Genomic DNA, 16,719 nt, shown 5'->3' with positions numbered 1-16,719 from the left:
CAAGACTGGAGCCATTCGAGAGCTCGGAGCCTTTTGCAATGTCCACAGGTGTGCCTGTTTCATATTCTAAAATACACAGCTGTTGGCTACATTCTTTGGACTCTTCTGTTTTTGGGTGCAGAGTTTCCCCTGCACTGTCCTCTTTGCTTACCCAGGGGGTGTCCACTCCTCTTTTACAGGGAGGTCACTGGCCAGTGCATTTCCACTATTGGGGCACATCCCTTTCTTTGCTCAGAAGCCTCTTTGCCCACTTTCATCGGCCACCTGCGTGTCCAAGCATGGGCGGTGTACATATTTTGCGGGGGTACATCGTGAAATTGCTGTTACACATGCAGGCTTGCCCTCATGCTGTGGGTGCGCCAAGCACAGACTGGAGCCAGTGCTTGAAGTGTATGAAAAGAAGTAGTGGAACTGTGTTCCCTGCTGATTTGCGCCCAGTCCCCACAAACCCCATCACCACGCCCCCCTCTCACGCACAATAGAAACCCCCAAGCACATGCGCCTACTGTTTAAGGGAACATTATGATATGACATGTTATTTATAACGCGCTTAATAGCCAGAAGTTTCTCAGCGTAGACCCGTGGATGGAACCTACGTTGCTCTGTGTCATATTGCTTCCAAGGTGAGCACATTGCCCCTGAGCTATCCTCCCGAGATAGTGCAGTGCACTGAAGTAAGTTTCAACAGTTTCCTACGCGTTTATTTTAAAACAAAACTATTCCAAAACGGTTTGTTTTTAAAATAAAACTACAAGAAACAGTAAAACTTAATTAAAAAAAGCAGAGAAGCACCGCTCCCGCCCGCTTTGACCACTGACTGAAGCACATTCCGTATAATGGCAGGTGCCCTGTCTTCTGCGCTTTCTCCTGCTCGCGCTCTGCCCTTTTACAGGCAATGCTTCTACCATGCGGCCTCCTCAGTCACCACCTCCCAGACTGGCTGCCACAGTCACGGCCGCGACATCATGTCTGCATCGTGATAATGTGGCATCATGAGGGATGCGGCATGGGCCGGCAAATGTCGCTGCTCCCGGCTTCCCATTACCTAGTGAGAGGAGGACCCCCCCCTTCCTCTCATGCCAAGCTCTCTCATTCTGAGGCAGATGGAGGTCTCCTGTCCTTTTCCCAAAACCTCCTTCGTATCTCACAGTTCGGCAGACCCCGAACGGGGCGAAGTCTTTGTGGACGTGGCTTCCACACTGCACACGCAGGGGTGGACTGGCCTTCAGGTTTGGACTGGCCTAGGCATTTACCGGTAGGCCTCTGTACCCTGTGCCTCTTTTGTGTGGTAACCCATATTATTTCCAAATGTTCCCATTGGAAAGGGTTGGGCTTGCTGAACATGTCCAATTTAGGGTCACTTTGAGCTTTACTTCCGGGACCTCTTCTGGTTCCCAGTCCAGCCCTGTGCACAGTAAAGTTCACTTGTGCACAGAAGGAATCTGCAGGGCAATGTGTGATTCTGGTGCCCAGGAGTGTTCCCCAGAAAGTGGCGCTCACACCTCTACCATAGCACTCCCTAAGTTCAGTGCACCCTGTAAAACCTCCAGCGCGGGCTAGCAGTCCTTTCTAAAGTTACCTTGGCTTGTCGAACGGGAAATCATATTATACCCTCTAGATCGTATGTATATATATATATATATATATATATATATATATATATATATATATATATATTGTGCTAGGCCCATTAGCTCTGTGAGGAAATCCGTGTTGCAAGGTCCTGACTTTAGATCTGTGTAGGCTGCCATTTTAGGTTCATCCACCATTTTAGATTCTCTCTCTAAAGTCACCTTGTGTTCTAAGATGGTGGACAGTATTGTTTTGAATGTAACATGGCCGTCTTGACCTCTGTGTGCAAGTTAATGTCTAAACTGCCTGCAGGCCAAATGTTAGGGTCATGTACTGAAACCTTGTCCTTCGTTGACCTGTGTATAAAGGATTACCTGTACCAACAAGACTAATCCATGAACGCATATTGTGCACAATACTGTTTGAGCATCTTATGTGAACAGTTGTTTTACCATATGGTATAAAGTCATGTGCAGAGGCTCAACGCGAAATCCGAAGACACACTGTTGCTGTTGTAACTTGTTTGCGAATATGTTAAGGATAACCCCTAAATGTATAGCTGCATAAATTAAGGAACAAACTCGGCACGAACCCTAGATCCTAGATTCATTAACCTGCAAGAGGGTTGGACATCATGTTTTGGAGAGGATAAAAGGTGCAACTATTCTGATGTACAGCCCCACTCACTTCCCACACCGAACGGGCTGGTATTTGCTGTGGTGAACTGAGGGCCTGATAGCTATCCGACACTCTGTTTCTTTGAAAACTGTTCAGTTACTCTGAATAAAGATCTGTGTATCTTTATAACCTGTGTTTGGTGTATTTCCTTTTGAAGGTACTCAGCCTCGATATCTTCTTTTGCTTTCACAGATGGCAACCGAATAGGGACCCTCAAGATTGATGCCAGCTCGTTGAAGGTTGACGCGGCTATCGGACGGGGATCGGACAGTGACAAAAGGGGCCCCTTTCTGAATGAGAAGCGACACCTCAGCAGCGCTGCATGGCCCGATACCTGGACGGTGAGCACGTGGTCCGAGTCGGCATCTTGACAAGGGTCCACATATCGAGGCGTGCAGATTTGCCGAAATCACCAAACACGAGGTAAAATTAGTTAGAAAAACTTAGAAATCCGATCGGACCTCCTTAGGCTTGATCAGGTGAGTCGTGACCCGATTCTTAAGTATCCTGATAATTTGTTTTGGAGCATTGCACTTGCAAGTACAATTATTGACCAGGTAACACCAGTATTCTGACATGCCTGGTAAATTGTCTGCCTGCTTTAGGGCATTATTCCGCAGTGACAGACAATCTTTGGAATTTAACCGTCCGGCGCCACAGGAGGGGTCGCCGGCTTGTACTATATACTGTATGCATGGCATTGGTAGTATAGTGTTTAATGATATTTGGCACAGACAAACTAGACATGCTTCCAAACTTCAGTGGCCAATCAATGGTAGTTTTGAAATTCCTCGTATTGAATACTTAGAATATATATTATTAAAGAAAAAGGCTAGACCTGCAGCATTTGACGTATTACAGAATTGGAAGAAAGAAGCGTTGCAGCAGCTTAAGAGTAGAGAAAAACATGCGCGTCGTCATAAGACGAATGCCGAAAAAGCGTTGTTGTATGACCAGGATAAACAGTCTGAGTTGACTAGGAATATGGATAGGGTTTTCTCACTTGGTATCCAGAAAATCTATCCTTCTAAAGACTTTCATCTTTCTGATGAACTTATCGATAAATTGTTAAATGAACGAAGGCCTGGTGCCACTGCACCACCTCCGTATGTTCCCCTTCCTGCTGCTTTGCCTCTTCCTGCTGTTATTCCTCCTCCTGCTCCTATCGTTCCTCCTGTAGTTCCTCTTCCTCCAGTCGTTGGTCCTCCTTTTGTTGCTGCTCCTCCACCTGCCCCTCCGCTCTTTCCTGTTGTACCAGTGATAACACCTCCGTTGAATATGCCTACTCTCGCCCTTCTAAGTGGTCCTGCACCGCTTGTAGTAGATCAGGGAGCGGGATCGAGGATTGTCACTCGCAATACTGTACCTCCAGAGAAGAAACGTGAATTGTTTGCATGAGCTAAGCATTGTATGGAGAGGGATGATCAAGCTAATGTTTTTCCCACAATTTCTAATAGGGATAATTTTCCTGAGAAAAATGTTTTTATTGAGGGATTAGGGATCCATTTGTGTGTAATGTGGGACAGAATAAACAATACAGACCTCCCACAAGGCTTGAGGGATCTGAACACCTTAGCGTTCTCTAGAGACACTGTGGAGAAGGTACAAGAGCATGTTGAGAGGGTATTTTGAGTATAGAAAGGAGTTGGAAAGGTTACAGAATGAGGATGAAGATAGTATGTATGTGCAGAAACGGTTCCTTCCTTGTCGCAAATTGATATCTGAGGAAATGCAGATTTGCATGAAGGACGCAATTAGATGGATCTCAGACTCGTCGATAACTCCAGTTGAGGTATATGACACGTATAGTCAGTATACGCCAGAAATGTAGAGAAAAGTGTTACAGGTAATGGTAGAATACCTACAGGATGAGTGTGTAAAAAGAAAGACGAGTTGTCCCACAGAGTTATGAAGTATTTATAAGAGAGCTTTTTCATTTGACACTTCTTCGGCTAATTTAGCGCTCGATTTGGCTCTGTTGCTTAGTAAGCGTTCGGAGTTGCCTACTTCTCAGTTGCCTATGAGAGAGGTTCCTCTGACACTTGTGCCAAAAGTTGAGATCCCCGCTGATGCTATAGCGGGTACAGCTGCTCAGGAAATACATGCACATTATGTGTCTCAGTTCGTTCACGTCCCGTTCTCAAGAAAGGAAGTGAACACCATTAGACAATCTATTCCCGACATTAGGAAAAATCCAACAGGGTTCTATAAAGAAATAGAGTCTGTTTTGCAGTCCTCAGTATTCACTTTAAGTGATATTGATCTGTTATTTCCCGTACTCCTGCCCGTAGATTTGTGGAAACAGGTTAGGACTATAGACAATGTAGCAGGGCTAGGAGATACATGGGCTAACATAATTAGACTTGATGGAGAAAGGCCAGCTAGCGAAAGACCGCCTCAGGTGATACTAACTTTGTCTGACAGAATAGTTGCAAAATTGAAAACTATAATTCCTGAAAAGATAATTATTTGGGACAAGCTTACCACCTGTGTTCAAGGGAAGTCTGAGGGTGCTACCGAGTTCTTTAATCGGTTCAAACAGGTATTCTCGGATTTCAGAGGACAAGATTTAGGCACAGAGTCTGGGAAAAGATTATTCGTAGACAAATTTGTGCGTGGATTGCTGCCTGACATCCAGTCGCAAATTATGTCTTCTGAGAGCGCTTGGCAAGTGAAGTCTCAATCAGAAGTATTGCACATGGCTCAGTACTATGAGAATCGTGCCAATAATGAAAAAGAAAGAGTTGAAAAGAGAAAAGGCGATTTAAAGACAAAAGTATTATTACAGCAAATAGTTAGAGGTCCTAGAGGCAGTAATTCACAAACTAGAGGTCAGTATGTTCCACAAGGAAATGTGCCCTTGGGTCCTGTAAATATTAGCCAGTGTGCCTATTGTAGGCAAGAGGGTTATTGGCGTGCACAATGCCCGATCCTCTGACAGAGGTCAAATAACAAATTTGGGAATATTGGTAGACGACCTAGAGGTCGCCTGGGTATAGGGGGCCCTTGTATAGGTCAGTTTTCACAGGATTCACAGCAACCTTTTTCACAGGATAATCAGGCACCAAGTGCGGACACTAGAAACATATTTGACCATACTTCTGCTGCTTACCTCTCTGAAGAACTTCCTTTCAACGACATTCTGTTCCGTTAGGATTGCCCGAAGCAGGGTGTGGAACCTACGCCTATTCTCGTTAATCAGAAAGGTCCCTATGTTGAAATGTTAGTGGGAAATCGGAAACATCTATTCTTGATAAATACAGGGGCACAAAAGTGTTCCATTAATCATTCTCGGGTTCCAAACATTCCACTGTCAGGGCAAACCAATGTTTCTGTAGGGTTTTCTGGCACACCGGTTGTCTGTCCGGTTTCTTCACCGGTACCTATTTCTTTGGGTCCGTTTACGGACCATTGTCCATTCCTTTTGACTTCGAATTGTGGAGAGAATTTGCTGGGGTTGAATCTGTTGAAGGAGTCAAATGCAGTAATTCATTGTTCCTCTGATGGAGTGCGTTTGACGATTTCACCACAGCACCTTTCTGTCTCTCAATTCTTGACTAGACCTTTGCCGCTGGAATTTAGTGATGTTCCGGAGTGTTTATGGGCAGTCGACGACAATGATGTTGGTGGTTTGCAAATTGAGCCTGTTAAATTTTTTTGAAACATGGAATGAAGCTGCCGGCCATTCTGCAGTATAAGATTTCAGTTGATGGTGAAAAAGCTTTGAAATGCATCGTCTCCGATTTTGTACATCGAGGGGTGATTGAGGAAATTGCAGGTAGTTTGTGCAATAGTCCGATTTTGCCTGCGTACAAAAAAGGCGATAATGCAATTCCTTTCCGTTTTATAATAGATTTACGTGCCATCAATAAGAACGTCGCTCCATAATTTCCAATTGTGCCTGATGTGACGACGATACTGACTATGATTCCGGCTTCAGCTACTAATTTTAGTGTTGTTGATCTAAATAATGCTTTCTTTAGTATTCCTATACACAAGGACATTAGATATTTGTTCGCATTCACCTTAGGGGGACGGTCCTTCACATTTACCTGTGCACCACAGGTTTACACGGAAAGTCCTAGCATCTACAGTAGGGCTATGAAAGAACAACTCGATAGTCTTGAGTTGCCCTCTACTTGTACACTGCTTCAATATGTTGATGACTTGCTTTTAGCTGCTGACTCAGAGAGTGCTTGTAAGAAGGGCACTGTGTTGTTACTTATTCACCAGGCTAAACATGGACATAAAGCTTTGCTTAAGAAATTTCAATATTGTTGACAGAAGGTTGCCTATTTAGGCTATCTCCTGTCAAAGGAGGGAAGAAGATTGACGCCTGAACGGATAAAACTCATTTCTAGCATGTCCGTCCCAAATACGCAGAAAGAAGTTAGAGCCTTCATAGGAATGGCTTCTTACTGTAGGCAGTGGATCCCCAATTTCTCGTTAACGATTAAGCCGGTCTTGGCTCTGACGAAGAAGGGCATTTCTTTGCCATTGCCATGGTACATGGAGCACCAGCGTGCATTTGATTTGCTCAAGTCTCAATTGTGCTTGGCACCGGTTTGGGCACACCAAATTATGAAAAGGCCTTTGTGTTGTTTGTGCATGAATGTGATGGATGTGCTTTGGCTGTGTAAACGCAGGAACATGGAGGGAAGAATAGGCCGTGCGGTTACTTTTCTTCTGCCCTCGATCCTGTAGCATGCGCTTTGCCAAGATGTTTGTGAGCTGTCGCTGCTGATGCTGCGTCTGTAAAGCAGAGTGAGGGAATGGTCCTAGGCCATGCTTTAACCCTGATGGTACCTCACTCTGTAGATGTTCTATTGAACAGAACTCAAATGCAACACCTCACGTCTGCACGGTTGACAAGATATGAATTGATCTTGCTTGCACCACACATCCAAATTAAGAGGTGTTGTGTTCTTAATCCGGCTGAACTCTTACCTTTTCCGCAAGGTACTGCTTGCAGTGACGAAGAGTCACATGACTGTCTTTACACTACTGAACAAGAGACAAACGGTAGAATTTATCTAAAAGATACTCTTTTGAACAAACCACAAGGGGAGCTGTTTTGCGATGGCTCCTGCTTCAAACTTCCGGATGGTACATCCACAGCTGCTTATGCAATCACTACGTTGAGCACGGTCGTGGAATCCCAGAGAATCACGCATAACTCTGCGCAGACCGCAGAGATTATAGCATTGACCCGAGCCTGCGAACTTTCCATAGGGCTTGCCGTGAATATATATACTGACAGTCAGTATGCCTTTGGGGTGGTTCACAACTTTGGGAGACTTTGTTCAGAAAGGGGGTTCTTAACTCCCTGATAGCACGGCTACTCTCAGCACTTGCACTCCCTACTCAGTTAGCTATTGTAAAATGCGCAGCGCATCAAAAGATTGTAGATGATATAGGGAAAGGGAATGCTTTTGCTGACCAGATAGGTAAACAGACTGCCCTTGATCTCTCTTCAGACATATATACTTCAAGGGAAGCCACTTGTACTATGGATGAGGGTTTTGATTCCGTGAGGGATATCCAAGCCGATGCTACATTAGAAGAGTCTAACAAATGGGCTGAGGGCTTGGGGAAACTTGACGATGATGGGTGTTGGGTTGACAGAGTCGAAGGGAAATGGCTACTTCCTGACACGTATATTATGATGATGGTTGTTATGGCTCATGGTCCCACAAATATATGTGTCCGCAAGATTACAAAAATGTTGGAAAATGTATGGGTGAATGACAAAATCTCTAAGGTGGCTGAACGTTTTGTCCAAAACTGCATGATCTGTTTGCAGCATAACGTGGGAAAGGGAACGCCAACTCCTAGGGGAAGTTTTGGTCCACCTTCTGTCCCCTTCGAGGTTATACACTTTGATTTTATTGAAATGGAACGATGTAATAACTTGAAGTACGTGTTAGTTGTCATTTGTGCTTTTAGCAAATGGGTTGAGGCTTTTCCTGTTAAAGACGCTACAGCCATGACTACTGCAAAGACTATGTTAAAAGAGTACTTCCCAAAGTTCGGGCTACCAAGAGTCATCAGGTAGGACAATGGTCCACATTTTATCACTTCTGTAATTCTGAAGAAATGTGCGGGATTACAGATTGATAAATGGTTCCATTCGGCCAGACATGCTCGGAGTGCCGGACTAGTGGAAAGACACAACAGCATCATCAAAAACAAGCTCGCTAAGACGTGTGCGGGCACCAAACTAAAATGGCCGGACGCCTTACCGATTGTGTTGTTATCCATGCGTACAACCCCTTACGCTAAGACTGGGCTCTCTCCCTTTGAGGTGGTTATGGGGAGGCCTGCTAATATCTGGAACCTTCTGAAAAGTCGTTCTTTGCGAAATGTAGAAAATGTACTTCTTTCAGATTACTGTAGCCAGTTGACTAAAAACTTGTATTTGATTTATCACCAGGTGCGTGAGACTTTATCTGTACGATACGAGGGCCCCGGTCACAGCATATGACCTGGGGAGTGGGTCCTCGTAAAGTCTTTCGAGCGATCCTCTTGCCTTGCACCTCGGTGGCGGGGCCCCTTCCAAGTCCTGCTGGTCACGCAGACGGTGGTGCGGGTGCCTGGCCAGAAAAATTGGATCCATGCAACGCACACCAAGAAGATTCGACACCCAGTGCCATACGATACAGAAGAAACAGAACCCCTCATCAGTACTGCAATCAACGATCCAGAAGCAGTAAACAGCATCGAGAGTGCATCGGAGACTCTCCCTGAGCCCGTGTGCCTGGGGAAACAGCCATTTTGCCTCCACACTCTCCAAAATGTTTGTTTCCGGAAGCTGTTGTTCTAGATCTTGCATCCTCTCTTGTTCTTGATACGTCGCTTCCAAAGGGAAGTGATGACACATTGTTCTCAGATCACTTAGTACCAGGAAGCAGGAGGTACAATCTGTGACCTAGGAAATAGACCTACTGCACGGTTCAGCTGTGCGATCGAGGAAAATCAGCAAGGGCTTGCTTTTTTGGCCCGATCTATTGTCTATACAGGGATTCTGTTGGCTAGGATTTGTGGAAGGACTAAGAAGACGCTCGGGCTGGAGGTCACCATCTAAAAACATTGGCGTGTTCGTTTGAAGATTACAATGCCTGCCACCGCTACAGCTCGTACAGGACTAATAAGTGAACGTGTGACCAGCTGCGAAAAAGGACAGTCCGTAACATGGGCCCCGAAAACGTACTGCTGTTTTTTGATAATGTTAATTGGTTTTATAATCGTCATTGTTTTAGGCTTCTGGTATCTAGAGGAAGTACATCCGCTCCAGAATTTGTTACCGACTGAAAATGTACCTACTGTTTCTACTCCTTTCGTGCATCTGCACACTCTATCTCCTAGGGATTCTGAGCATAGACAGAGATATCACAACAACACATTATTAATTATCATGAATGCTACACATGCCATCTTTAATAAGTCCAACGGTTGGGTCTGTTCGCATTTACCGAAAAATGGAGATAAGGGGCTAGGTTGGTATATTCATCCATTACCTTTGACAACTGCATGCTATGCTTCTCTTAGAGAACTATTCTTTGGTCGTTGGAACGATAGCATCTCAGGGATCTTCGATGGGTCTAATTTGAATCAGTTTGAAAAAAGTGTTTTGACTCCCTTGGGATGCTCGCTTTTTGCAAATAGGAGTAAGCTCAACGTTGCTTCTATTAGGCTTTCTGATAGACTGTCTCGTCCTTTCCAATCTTTGATTTCTTTTAAAATGGCTCCTATAGGCAATAAGGATGCCACGCCTCCTTCTTACACTGTTAATTGTAGTCCCGATTCAGTTTCTTTCTGCATACAGAGGAATGGTACTCAGTTAATGGGTGATTTTAAAGGTTGTGCCAACGTTGCGAATTTGACTGGGGAAGACAGACCTTTGTATGTAGGCGAACCTGTCTACTTTGCTTGCAGTAATATAGCATTTTCATGGTTACCCAGGGATTGGAAGGGAACTTGCTATTTAGGGATCCTGTTACCCTGGGGTATTCATAGCCAGTACTGTAGAGGTTTCAAAGGCTCGTCCACGGCGGGATGAGAATAGTGACACTCCAGCACAAGTTCTGGGAGATGTAGCGAAATCCTTTGTACCATTTTGAGGACAAATATTGAACTCAGAGGATATCAGGAGACTAGCGAGAGTACTGGAGAGAACCATCACCGGAACCACTGGCATACTCTATAATATGACTCTAGAACAGAAAGCAATAAGGTTAGCAGCACTTCAGAACTGGATGCATTAGGTGTCATCCTGGCTGAACGTGGAGGGGTATGTAAATTAGTGGGGTCCGCTTGCTGCGTTTTCGTGCCAGATTCCTCCCCAACTATCTTCAAGGCAATACAGAATCTGCATGTCCTAAATTCAGAAGTGCATGTTCCCGAAGGAAACTGGGATCTTAGCGCTTGGTTCTGGGACTTCTTGCAATCTTGGGTTGGAAGGTATTTCGGTCTTGCTGATCATTTTGGGAATTATGTTGTTTCTTTGTTGCTGTATACAGTGTCTTCCTGGTATATGTTCGATGCTAGGGGGATGTTGCGCACAGGCGATGGGTACGTTAGGGCGCAAGGTATACGCCCCAGACAAAAACTCCAATGAATATGTTCTGAAAGAAATTCTGGTAACCGATCTAATGGCGATTGATATCTCCGATGGTGATTCAGGGTGTGTGGACATTGAGTCGTGGAATTGTTCGTAAAGTGATTAGAAGTAGTTTAGCACCTTGGCATAGGCCAAAAGGAGGGTTTGTCGAACGGGTAATCATATTATACCCTCTAGATCGTATGTATATATATATATTGGCCTAGGCCAAGTCGCTCTGCGAGGAAATCTGTGTTGCAAGGTCCTGACCTTAGATCTGTGTAGGCCGCCATTTTAGGTTCATCCGCCATTTTAGATTATCTCTCTAAAGTCATCCTGTGTTCTTAGATGGTGGACAGTGTCGTTTTGAATGTAACATGGCCGTCTTGACCTCTGGGTGCAAGTTAATGTCTAAACTGCCTGCAGGCCAAATGTTAGGGTCATGTACTGAAACCTTATCCTTCGTTGACCTATGTATAAAGGATTACCTGTACCAACAAGACTAATCCATGAATGCATATCGTGCACAATACTGTTTGAGCATCTTATGTGAACACTTGTTTTACTATATTGTATAAAGTTATGTGCAAAGGCTCAACGCGAAATCCGAAGACACACTGTTGTTATTGTAACTTGTTTGCAAATATATTAAGGATAACCCCTAAATGTATAGCTGCATAAATTAAGGAAAGAACTCAGCACAAACCCTAGATCCTAGATTCATTAACCTGCAAGTGGGTTGGACATCATGTTTTGGAGTGTATAAAAGGTGCGACTATTCTGATGTACAGCCCCACTCACTTCCCACACCAAACGGGCTGGTATTCGCTGTGGTGAACTGAGGACCTGATAGCTATCCGATGCTCTTTTTCTTTAAAAACTGTTCAGCTACTTTGAATAAAGATCTGTGTATCTTTATAATCTGCGTTTGGTGCATTTCCTTTTGAAGGTACTCAGCCTCGATATCTTCTTTTGCTTTCACAGGCTCACCTCTGGTAGCAAAGCCAAACAGCCAGGCAGATGACTTGTAAAAGTGGGAGAACCCCATACGACCTGGGAAACCCTTTATTCACATGAAGGTAACTCAAAACGCAGGACAGTTTGCTATCATTTTTTATAAGGTGAACAGAACAAAACCAATTAAAATAGCCAAAGCAGTGAAAGTCCCTTTAAATACTTTCCAGGAATATGTCCGCCTCGATTCACAGGGAAGAGTGATGGCGGCGAGCAGGCAGGGTGTCTGCGTGAGCAGCTGGTCAGGGGTTTTTGCTTTCTGGGGGCAGTGCACGCGGACTTTCGCTTGTTAGGGTGCCTGATGTTTGTCGTTGGTTGGTCAGGGAGAGGCCAGAAGCTCTGTCGCCATCTACAGGAGACCCACCACTGTGTTTCCCAAAGCCCTCAAACCTCTCTCACAAAGTACACAGCCACAAGTCAAAATGGAACCGCCCATGACCCCCCCACCTGCTCTTCACGTGCCTCCATAAACTTCAATTTCAGAATGGTGCTGAAACTCTGCAGAGGGTTCTAGCAGAGGCATTGCTAGAGGGGGCGGGAACTGGGTGGGGGGCTATAGCCCCCGGTTTTTTGGTTATAGCCCCGGTTAGAATTTCAGAATATTGCTGAAACTCTGCAGGGGGTTCTATCAAAAGCATTGCTAGAGGGGTGGAAACTGGGTGGGGGGGCAATAGCCACCTGGCTTTTGGTTATAGCCCCAGTTAGGTCAGGGGGTACAACCAAAAGGCTGGCTAGCGCCGAGTCCTGACAGTCCTGACATTAGCACAGCCCGGACCCTTTCCAGACCTAGCAACACCCCTGGGTTCTATACAGAGAGATCAATTAGATGGGGGAGCTGGTTTCAAGGTGCAGGTCTTCTCTGGTGCCTGCAGCTCTGGGAATGTGCACATTTTCCCAGGTCTCTGCAGCTCTGGAGGTGCACAGGTCTTCCCAGGTGCCTGCAGCTCTGGAAATGTGCAGGTCTTCCCAGGTCTCTGCAGCTCTGAAGATGCAAAGTTCTTCTCCGGTGCCTGCAGCTCTGGAAATGTGCAGGTGTTCCCATGGCACTGCAGCTCTGAAGTTGCCCAGGTCTTCTGCGGTGCCTGCAGCTGTTGAAATGTGCAGGTCTTCCCAGGTCTCTGCAGCTCTGAAGATGCCCAGGTCTTCTGCAGTGCCTGCAGCTCTGGAAATGTGCAGGTGTTCCCAGCTCATTGCAGCTATGAAGTTGCCCAGGTCTTCTTCGGTGCCTACAGCTCTAGAAATATGCAGGTCTTCCCAGGTCTCTGCAGCTCTGAAGTTGCCCAGGTCTTCTGCAGTGCCTGCAGCTCTGGAAATGTTCAGGTCTTCCCAGGTCTCTGCAGCTCTGAAGATGCATAGGTCTTCTCCGGTGCCTGCAGCTCTGGAAATGTGCAGGTGTTCCCAAGTCTCTGCAGCTCTGAAGATGCACAGGTCTTCTGGAGTGCCTGCAGCTCTGGAAATGTGCAGGTCTTCCCAGGTCTCTGCAGCTCTGAAGATGCACAGGTCCTCTGCGGTGCCTGCATCTCTGGAAATGTGCAGGTGTTCCCAGGTCTCTGCAGCTCTGAAGATGCACAGGTCTTCTGCAGTGCCTGCAGCTCTGGAAATGTGTAGGTGTTCCCAGGCGGTGCCTGCAGCTCTGGAAATGTGCAGGTGTTCCCAGGTCTCTGCACCTCTGCAGATGCACAGGTCTTCTCCAGTGCCTGCAGTTCTGTAAATGTGCAGGTGTTCCCAGGCGGTGCCTGCAGCTCTGGAAATGTGCAGGTCTTCCCAGGTCTCTGCAGCTCTGAAGATGCACAGGTCCTCTGCAGTGCCTGCAGCTCTGGAAATGTGTAGGTGTTCCCAGGCGGTGCATGCAGCTATGGAAATGTGCAGGTGTTCCCAGGTCTCTGCAGCTCTGCAGATGCACAGGTCTTCTCCAGTGCCTGCAGCTCTGGAAATGTGTATGTGTTCCCAGGCGGTGCCTGCAGCTCTGGAAATGTGCAGGTGTTCCCAGGTCTCTGAAGCTCTGCAGATGCACAGGTCCTCTGCAGTGCCTGCAGCTCTGGAAATGTGCAGGTCTTCCCAGGTCTCTGCAGCTCTGAAGATGCACAGCTCCTCTGCAGTGCCTGCATCTCTGGAAATGTTCAGGTGTTCCCAGGTCTCTGCAGCTCTGAAGATGCACAGGTCTTCTGCAGTGCCTGCAGCTCTGGAAATGTGTAGGCGTTCCCAGGTGGTGCCTGCAGCTCTGGAAATGTGCAGGTGTTCCCAGGTCTCTGCAGCTCTGCAGATGCACAGGTCTTCTCCAGTGCCTGCAGCTCTGGAAATGTGCAGGTGTTCCCAGGCGGTGCCTGCAGCTCTGGAAATGTGCAGGTGTTCCCAGTTCTCTGCAGCTCTGCAGATGCACAGGTCTTCTCCAGTGCCTGCAGCTCAGGAAATGTGCAGGTGTTCCCAGGTCTCTGCAGCTCTGAAGATGCACAGGTCTTCTGCAGTGCCTGCAGCACTGGAAATGTGCAGGTCTTCCAGCTGTCTGCAGCTCTGCAAATGTGCAGGTGTTCCCAGGTCTCTACAGCTCTGAAGATGCACAGGTCTTCTCTGGTGCCTACAGCTCTGGAAATGTGTAAGTGTCCCCAGGTCTCTGCAGCTCTGCAGGTGCACAGGTCTTCTCTGGTGCCTGCAGCTCTGGAATTGTGCAGGTGTTCCCAGGTCTCTGCAGCTCTGAAGATGCATAGGCCTTCTGCGGTGCCTGCAGCTCTGGAAATATGCAGGTGTTCCCAGGTCTCTGCAGCTCTGAAAATGCACAGGTCTTCTCCGCTGCCTGCAGCTCTGGAAATGTGCAGGTGTTCCCAGGTCTCTGCAGCTCTGAAGATGCACAGGTCCTCTGCAGTGCCTGCAACTCTGGAAATGTGCAGGTGTTCCCAGGTCTCTGCAGCTCTGAAGATGCACAGGTCTTCTGCAGTGCATGCAGTTCGGGAAATGTGCAGGTCTTCCCAGGTCTCTGCAGCTCTGAAGATGCACAGGTCCTCTGCGGTGCCTGCATCTCTGGAAATGTGCAGATGTTCCCAGGTCTCTGCAGCTCTGCAGATGCACAGGTCTTCTCCAGTGCCTGCAGCTCTGGAAATGTGCAGGTGTTCCCAGGCGGTGCCTGCAGCTCTGGAAATGTGCAGGTCTTCCCAGGTCTCTGCAGCTTTGAAGATGCACAGGTCCTCTGCGGTGCCTGCAGCTCTGGAAATGTGCAGGTGTTCCCAGGTCTCTGTGTCGGAATCGAAATTATATTATACCTCCTATTGCATTGTTTGAATGTGTGTTGGCCTACGCCAAGTTGTCTAAAACATCGTGTAAATAGATTCCGCGGCAAGGTCTTGACCTCAATGTACTGTGTAAGTCGCCATCTTGGATTTAGCCGCCATTTTAGGTTCTCTTGCAATGTGGAAGTCACCCTGAACACCAAAATGGAGGCCGAATGACATTTCCAGTAGGATTCTGGCGGTTGTGACCTCCGCACACATGAATAAATAATATGCCTACAAGCCACTTGTCGGGGTCGCGAACTGAGACCTTGTCCTATCCCTGACCTATGTGTAAATGAACAACTGATCGAAATGCATACATTAGGGGATTGACCTGGCGAGGGGGTTGGCCAGAGCTGGATAAAAAGTATAAAAGCATGAGTATCCCTAAGTGAGCCTGTCCCTCTCCTGAGGTGTCACTGTCCCTTAGTGAGCCTGCCCATCTCCTGCGGTGTCACTGTCCCTTAGTGAGCCTGCCCATCTCCGGAGGTGTCACTGTCCTTAAGTGAGCCTGTCCCTCTCCTGAAATGTCACTGTTCCTAAGTGAGTCTGTCCCACTCCTGAAGTGTCACTGTTCCTAAGTTAGCCTATCCATCTCCTGAGGTGTCACTGTCCCTAAGTGAGCCTGTCCCTCTCCTGAGGTGTCACTGTCCCTTAGTGAGCCTGCCCATCTCCTGCGGTGTCACTGTCCCTTAGTGAGCCTGCCCATCTCCGGAGGTGTCACTGTCCTTAAGTGAGCCTGTCCCTCTCCTGAAATGTCACTGTTCCTAAGTGAGTCTGTCCCACTCCTGAAGTGTCACTGTTCCTAAGTTAGCCTATCCATCTCCTGAGGTGTCACTGTCCCTAAGTGAGACTGTCCCTCTCCTGAGGTGTCACTGTTCCTAAGTGAACCTGTCCCTCTCCTGAGGTGTCACTGCTCCTAAGTGAGCCTGTCCCTCTCCTGAAATGTCACTGTTCCTAAGTGAGTCTGTCCGTCTCCTGAAGTGTCACTGTTCCTAAGTTAGCCTATCCATCTCCTGAGGTGTCACTGTCCCTAAGTGAGCCTGTCCCTCTCCTGTGGGGTCACTGTCCCTAACTGAGCCTGTCCATCTCCTGAGGTGTCACTGTCCCTAATTGAGCCTGTCCCTCTCCTGAGGTGTCACTGTCCCTAATTGAGCCTGTCCATCTCCTGAGGTGTAGCTGTCCCTTAGTGAGCCTGTCCATCTCCTGAGGTGTCACTGTCCCTAAGCCTGTCCATCCCCTGAGGTGTCACTGTCCCTAAGTGAGCCTGCCCATCTCCTGAGGTGTAGCTGTCCCTAATTGAGCCTGTCCATCTCCTGAGGTGTCACTGTCCCTAATTGAGCCTGTCCATCTCCTGAGGTGTCGCTGTCCCTAAGTGAGCCTGTCCTCCTCCTCAGATATTGTTATCCCTAAGTGAGCCTGTTCCTCTCCTGAAGTGTTGCTGTCCTTAAGCGAGCCTGTCCGTGGCCTGTAGTGTCATTGTCCCTCAGTGATACTGTCCATCTGAGGAGAACATTGCAACCCCAGAGGTGCAGACACCAGTGAATACCTGTACATTTCCAGCGCTGCAGAGACCTTGGAGACCTGCACATT

This window comes from Ambystoma mexicanum, chromosome 14 (genome assembly GCF_040938575.1).
Source record: "Ambystoma mexicanum isolate Mex_15411 chromosome 14, UKY_AmexF1_1, whole genome shotgun sequence".
NCBI lineage: Eukaryota > Metazoa > Chordata > Amphibia > Caudata > Ambystomatidae > Ambystoma > Ambystoma mexicanum.
The sequence above is the reverse complement of the archived record's forward strand: the minus strand, read 5'-3'. Positions refer to the sequence as shown.